Genomic DNA, 7,292 nt, shown 5'->3' on the forward strand with positions numbered 1-7,292 from the left:
AAAAAAAAAAAAAAAAAAAAAAAAATTGAAATAAAGAAACAATAAATAAAACTTTTTATTTGTTTGTTTGAGACAGAATCTCGCTCTGTTGCTTAGGCTGGAGTGCAGTGGCATGATCTTAGCTCACTGCAACCTCTGCCTCTCACGTTCAAGCGATTCTCATGCCTCAGCCTCCCCAGTAGCTGGAATTACAGGCAAGTGCCACCACACCTGGCTAATGTTTGTATTTTTAGTAGAGACAGGGTTTCGCCATGTTGGCCAGGCTGGTCTCAAATTCTTGGCCTCAAGTGATCCACCCACCTTGGCCCCGCAAAGTGCTGGGATTACAGGCATGAGCCACCATGCCTGGCCAGTGTTTTTGTTATAGTCAAGATTGTTCCTCTCCTCTAATTGCCACATAAAGCAGTTAAATTATCTTCACAATTTAAAAATATTTGGAAAAAAGTTGGGCTTCCTTTTATATACATATAAATTGCAAGTCATTCTGTCAGGAATTCCAACAAACCACCAGTTCCAGAAGGGGCCATGGCAATCACTTCTTTGTAGTCCCTACAAAGTTTAGGTGCAAGTTCTGATGTACAGAAGAATCTCAATGTTTGGATCCTGATTGTCAGTATTCCTCACTGTCATATCAAATGGATGGAGTCCTTTTTCCTCTTCAAGTGACAACTTCTATTTCATCAGTGGGGAACCTGCACTTCTAGCCCCACCTGGCAGTAATGAGGCGGTGCTCCCCTTCCCCCAGAGCAGTGTCAGAAGAGGCCCACTAAGTCTCAATACTTAAATAAGGTCCCGAGCCCCATAATATAACACCCACACTGTGCAGAATAAATAGAAAATTACTCCTCATATCAAGAAGCAGAAAAATCTCTATTTGGATGACAGAAGGCAATCAACAGAGGCCAACACCAAGACAGCAGAGAGATGCACCAGTCAGGACAGCTGTTCCTAAAGCAGCCAGGAATAACATTTGCTGGTGGGGCCGTGGAGAAAATGGAGCTCTTACACACTGTGGTGGGAATGCAAATGAGTTCAGCCCCTGTGCAGAGCGGTTTGGAGATTTCTCAAACAACTAAAAACAGACCCACCATTTGACCCAGGTATCTCACTGCAGGTTATCTACCCAAAGGAAAATAAATTATTATATCAAAAAGACAATCCTGCACTTCTATGTAGTGCTATTCACAATAGCAAAGACATGGAATCAACCTAGGTGCCCACCAGTGGTGGACTGGATAAAGAAAATGTGGTACATAAATGCCACGGAGAACTATGCATCCATAAAAAAGAACAAAATCAAATCTTTTGCAGTACATGGATGGAGCTAGATGCCATGATCCTAAGTGAATTAATGCAGAAACAGAAAACTGAATATTTCATGTTCTCACTTATAAGTGGGAGCTAAACATTAGGTACACAAAGGCACAATCATGAGAATAATAAACATTTCGGGGGGAGCAAGGGTTGAAAACTACCTATTGGGTACCATGTTCGCTACTTGGGCAACAGAATCAGTAGAAGCCCAAACCTCTGCATCATGCAACATGTAACCCATCTGTACATGTATAGCTTAGATCTTAAAAAAAAAGTCAGCCGGGTGTGGTGGCTCATGCCTGTAATCCCAGCACTTTGGGAGGCCAAGGCAGGTGGATCACGAGGTCAAGAGATCAAGAGTGGCAGTGGCAGAGACATATAGAGTGGGAAGCCCACCAGCACTGGGTAATTGGAGAACAGGCCAGGGAAAGTGCTCTCTATCCTGTGGGTCAGGATTCCCTCCTGACATCACCAACAGAGATCAAAAGAAGGCCCAAGCAGAAGAAAGAAGCCCACCAGGATAGCATTGCAAATGCTCAGAAAACTAAACTGTCACTGGAATTGTAGCTATCAAAATAGACTAGAGCTACATGCTAAATCTAAATAGGGTAAATGCTTGCTATAATATAAGATCTAAATAGGGTCAAGAGTCTTTTAACATAAGATCCAGAATGTCTACACTATGACTAAAAATCACTCGTCACACCCAGAATCATCAAAATCACAACCTGAATGAGAGAAAATAATCCATTGATCCCAACACTGAGAAGAACCAGACAGAACAACCTGACAAAGATTTTGAAGCAGCCACCAGAAAACCGCTTCAATAAGTAATTATCAATATCCTTGAAACAAATGAAAAAATACAAAGCTTCAAAAAAGACATTATAAAAAAGAAGCAAACAGAAATCATAGAATTGAAAAGCATGATGATGGAAACAAAACTGAATGAATGGATTTGACAGCAGAATGGAGGGCACAGAAGACACAATCAGTGACCTTAAGGACAAGCCAATGATTTCTGAATACCAGAGAGAAAACAGACCGAAAAAAAAATGATCACAGCCTCAAGGACATTTAAAGCAGAGGAGAAACGGGGAAGGACTGAAACAGGTACTCAACAAACAGTGGCTGAATTCTCCCAAAATCTAGAAAAGAACATAGACCATAGATTCAAAAAGCTGAATGAACTCTAAATAAGATAAACCCAAAGAAATTCTTGCCAAAATACATCATAATTAAGTTTCTGAAAATTAAAATCAAAGAAAAAAAAATATTTTTTTAATTCTTTTTTTTTTTTTAAGACAGAGCGTCACTTTTGCTGCCCAGGCTGGAGTGGAGTGGTGTGAAATTGGCTCACTGCAACCTCCGCCCCCCTGGAGTTCAAATGATTCTCCTGTCTCAGCCTCCCAAGTAGTTGAGATAACCCGGCTAATTTTTGTACTTTTAGTAGAGATGGGGTTTCATCATCTTGGCCAGGCTGGTCTTGAACTCTTGACCTCATGATCCACTCTCCTCGGCCTCCCAAACTGCTGGGATTACAGGGGTGAGCCACCACGTCCGACCAGAAAAAAAATCTTAAAAGCAACCAGAGAGAAGGCATTATCTACTGAGGACCAGCCATTCAAATGACAGCTTTTCTCATCTGAAACCACAAAGGTCAGAAGAAAGTGGTACATTTTTCAAGTGCTGTAAAAAGAACATTCAGTTTTGAATTCAATATACAGTGAAACGAATCATCAGTGATGAAAGGGAAATCAACATTATCTCAGATGAAGGAAAACTAAAGGAATTTGTGGTGAGAAGACCTACTCTCAAAGAGTGGCCAATGCAACTCTCCAACAGGAAGAAAGGAATTAAGGGAGAAGACCTGGAACTTCAGAAAGGAAAGAACATAGAACAGGCAAAAAAAGAAATGAGTATAACACACTGTCCTGTCTTGGTGAGTTTCTTAAAGCATAGTTGATGGTTGAAGCAAAAATTATAACATGGTTTGTGCCAGTTCTCAGTCTACACAGAGGGAACACTGGAAACAATTATATTTTAAAAGAGGATGAGGCTGGGCGTGTTGCTTCATGCCTGTAATCCCAGCACTTTGGGAGGCAGAGGCGGGTGGATCATGAGGTCAGGAGCTCAAGACTAGCCTGGCCAACATAGTGAAATATTTTCTACGAAAAATACCAAAATTAGCTGGGTACGGTGGCACGCACCTGTAGTCTCAGCTACTTGCGAGGCTAAGGCAGCAGAATCGCTTGAACCCGGGAGGCAGAGGTTGCAGTGAACTGAGACCTTGCCATTGCGCTCCAGCCTGGGTGACAGAGCGAGACTCCATCTCAAAAAAAAAAAAAGAAAAGAAAAAAAAAAGGATGATAAAGGGAGCTAATAGAAATAAGGCTTCAATGCTCCAGTAGAAGCAATAAAATGTCTATGTCGGGGGTGGTTATTAGTCACATGTATACATTGTAATACCCAAAACAACCACTAAGAAAACTACATAAACATATATACTCAAAAACAGGATAAGTAAGATTAAATCCTACAAAATTAAATCCTTCAAGTAATTATCAGGAAAGCAAGAAAAGAGAAACATAGGAACAAAAAACAAAACAGAGGAGACAAACAGAAAACAAATAAAGTAGCAGGCTTAAGTTCTAACATATCAATAATAGTTTTAAATGGAAGTAATCTCTAAATACACCATTGAAAGACAGATTGGCATACTGGATCAAAAAAACATGATCTAACTTTACGCTGTCTAGCAAAAAGCTCATTTCAAACATAGCTTAAAATTTTAACACAGGTTAAAAGTTAAGAGATGGAAAAGATATCACGCTAACATTAATTTCTTTTTAAATAGCAGGAGTGGCAGGAAGACAAAGCGACCTTCAAACTAACTAACAAACAAAATTACCAGGGGCAAACAATGAAATTTAATGAGAAAAGAATCAATCTAACAGAAAGATCTAACAATCTTAAAATATGTATACACCAAACAAGAGTTTCAAACTACATAAAACAAAAATGGATGGAGCTCAAAAAAGAAATAGAAAAACCCACAGTTATAGTTGGGGACCATCAGCAATTGATAGGACTACTAGACAGATTATTAGCAAACACAGAGAACAACTAAATAACATAATCCGGCCAGGCGCGGTGGCTCAAGCCCACTCAACAGCAGCAGAATATACATTTTTTTAACGTGCGTGAAGCATTCACAGAAATAAATCCCCTGGGTCACAAAACAAACCTCAACAAATTTAACACAAGTGATACCATACAGTGTGTTCTCTGATTGTATCAGAATCAAACAGGAAATCAATGACAGAAAAACAACAAGAAAATGCTCTAACAGTTGGAAATTAAATAACATATTTTCCATAGTGGAAATTAAATAACACATTTTCCATAGTTCAAAGAGGAAGTCTCAAGGGAAGTTTTAAAAATACACAGAATTGAACGAAAATTAAAATGCAGCATATGTAAAGCTAAGGCTATGCTTAGAGGGAAATTCATAGCACTAGACTGTAACAGAGGAAAAGTCTTAAATCTATAATCTCAATCACTACTTTAAGAAAGTAGGAAGAATAACAAAAAATTAGCTGGGCCATGGTGGTGGGCACCTGTAGTCCCAGCTAGTTGGGAGGCTCAGGCAGGAGAATGGCGTGAAACTGGGAGGGAAACTTGCAGTGAGCCGAGATCGCACCATTGCACTCCAGCCTGGGCAACACAGCGAGACTCTGTCTCAAAAAAAAAGAAAAAAAAGAAAAAGAAAGTAGGAAAAACAAGAACAAAATAAACCCAAATCAAGGAGAAGAAAATAATAAATATAAAACAGAAATCAATGAAATTAGAAATAGGACAATGGAAAATTCAATGAAACAAAAACCAGCTGATTAACATCCAGCAAGATCAACAAAGATAAAATGAGACACGTATAAAAACCAATTTCCAGCATGAAACAGGATATCATGATACATCCTGCAATTACTAAAGGGAATACTACAAACACCATTATGTTCACATATTCAATAACACAGAAGAAATGAGCTAATTCCTAAAATGACACAAACTACCGAAATACAGCCAAGATTAAATAACCTCAATAGTCCTTTAACCATTAAGGAAATTTTTATTTTAAAGCTCCTGAAAAAGATCTTTAGGTCCAGATAGTTTCACTGGAGAGTTCTACCAAACATTCAAAAAAAAAGAAGAGGAGGGAACACTTCCCATCTTATTTCCTGAGACCAATATTACCTTGTTATCAAACCAAAGAAAGTACCAAAAACGAAAACTATAGACTAATACCTCTCATGAACTTAGATACAAAAATCCTCAACAAAATCTTAGCAAATAAAGCTCAGCAATATATAAAAAGAATTACATATCATAACCAAGCGGGATTTATTCCAGGTATGCAAAGCTGGTTCAACTTTGGAAAAGCAGTCAAGATAATGCAAAATATTACCAAGCTAGGAAAAAAAGAGAGTAGGTTCATATCAACTGATGGAGAAAACCATTTCACAAAGTCCAATACCACCCACTCATGATGAAAACTCTCAGCAGGATAGGAACAGCGAAGAGTGACTTCAACTGGATTCCCCTGGCAAGATCTGGCAGGGGTGCAGGGTGCAGGAAGGAATTACACGAAGGAATTACCCATTCTCTGCCCCACCTTACTCTAATTATAAGGATCATCAGATGAGCTTCCCAAAGGCTCCCTCTCACCTGCTTAGAGCCTTTGGTGGCTCTCCCATCTGCCTTCCAGTGCCCCTTGTCCCTCTGGCTCCCTGAAGTCCACAGGTCAAGAGTACGAAACCACTGCACAGCAGACACACGTGCTGTCCCTTCTGCCCAGGCTGTCCCCCTTCCCAGTCCTGCTCATTATTTCAGGCTCAACTTATTCTTCCTCCAGGAAACTGCCCTGGCTTCAGCGAGGGAGGCCTCCTGAGCGCCGCACAGTGCTGTGTGTTCACTCGTCTGCGGCATTCATTAGACTATGTTACAATTGCTCGTGATCAATTCTTATTCCCCCATGATACGGGAAGGCACGGGCACTGAGGTGGGCAGAATTTCGGCCCCCATGACCTTCACCTCCTGGTATTAAAATAAAGAGAGGATCCTGGTTGGGCTGGATGTAATCACATGCTTAGAAGCAGAAGAGGAAGGCAGTGAGATGTGGCAGAAGCCAGGCATTCCCAGGTGTCAAAGAGCTTGCTGGCTGTGAGCTGGAGGGGCTACATGCAAAACTGATGCTACAATAGAGTTCCATGCGTAGGCAAGAAGCTGGGAATATGAGCTGCATGCCTGTTTGGGAGTGGGCTGGGGACCTTCCTGGGGCCCCCCTATCAAACCGAACCCCTGGTGTGCTGCAGCCAGGCCATCAAATGCTGTCCACAGACACTGCAATCCGTCTGTCACTGGCTCCACCAGCTGTGCAAGTGTGTGAGCTACAGGGCCTTCCTTTCCAGTGCTTGTGACCCTGGCTTAGTCCTGAGAAAGGTGTGGGCTTACTTAGTCTGTCTTCTCATCTGCCTGTCATTGTTGTGTTCGCACCCACCGCCTTCTCACAGGTGTGTCCTGGCTGCTCGCAGGACCCTGAATGTGTGTCTGCCCAGAGCACTTCACGGCCCCTGGGAACCCAGGCCTTCCTTTCTCTCTCCTCCTCTCGGGAACCTAGCAGTGCTGCTGCCTCGGCAAGCCCTCCCAGTCCAGATTCACTATGATGTACTCCTTTCTGCATTGTAAAATTTACTCGTTCACTGCCTCATGCTGAGTCTCTGTTCCATGCCAGGCCCTGTGCTTGGCATTAGAGACATGCAGAAACATGCAGGGTCAAATCGCATCTCCATAGGGGCACCCTGACTTGGAGAAGTAACATAACTGCTCACTCACCCTGATCCCCCCGTGGAAGGCTCCCCACTTCTTCACCGCCCGACCTGAGTGCAGGATTTTATTTTATTTTCTTGAGACGGAGTCTT

The sequence above is a fragment of the Rhinopithecus bieti genome, unplaced genomic scaffold (genome assembly GCF_001698545.2).
Source record: "Rhinopithecus bieti isolate Rb0 unplaced genomic scaffold, ASM169854v2 scaffold_17222, whole genome shotgun sequence".
Taxonomy (NCBI): Eukaryota; Metazoa; Chordata; class Mammalia; order Primates; family Cercopithecidae; genus Rhinopithecus; species Rhinopithecus bieti.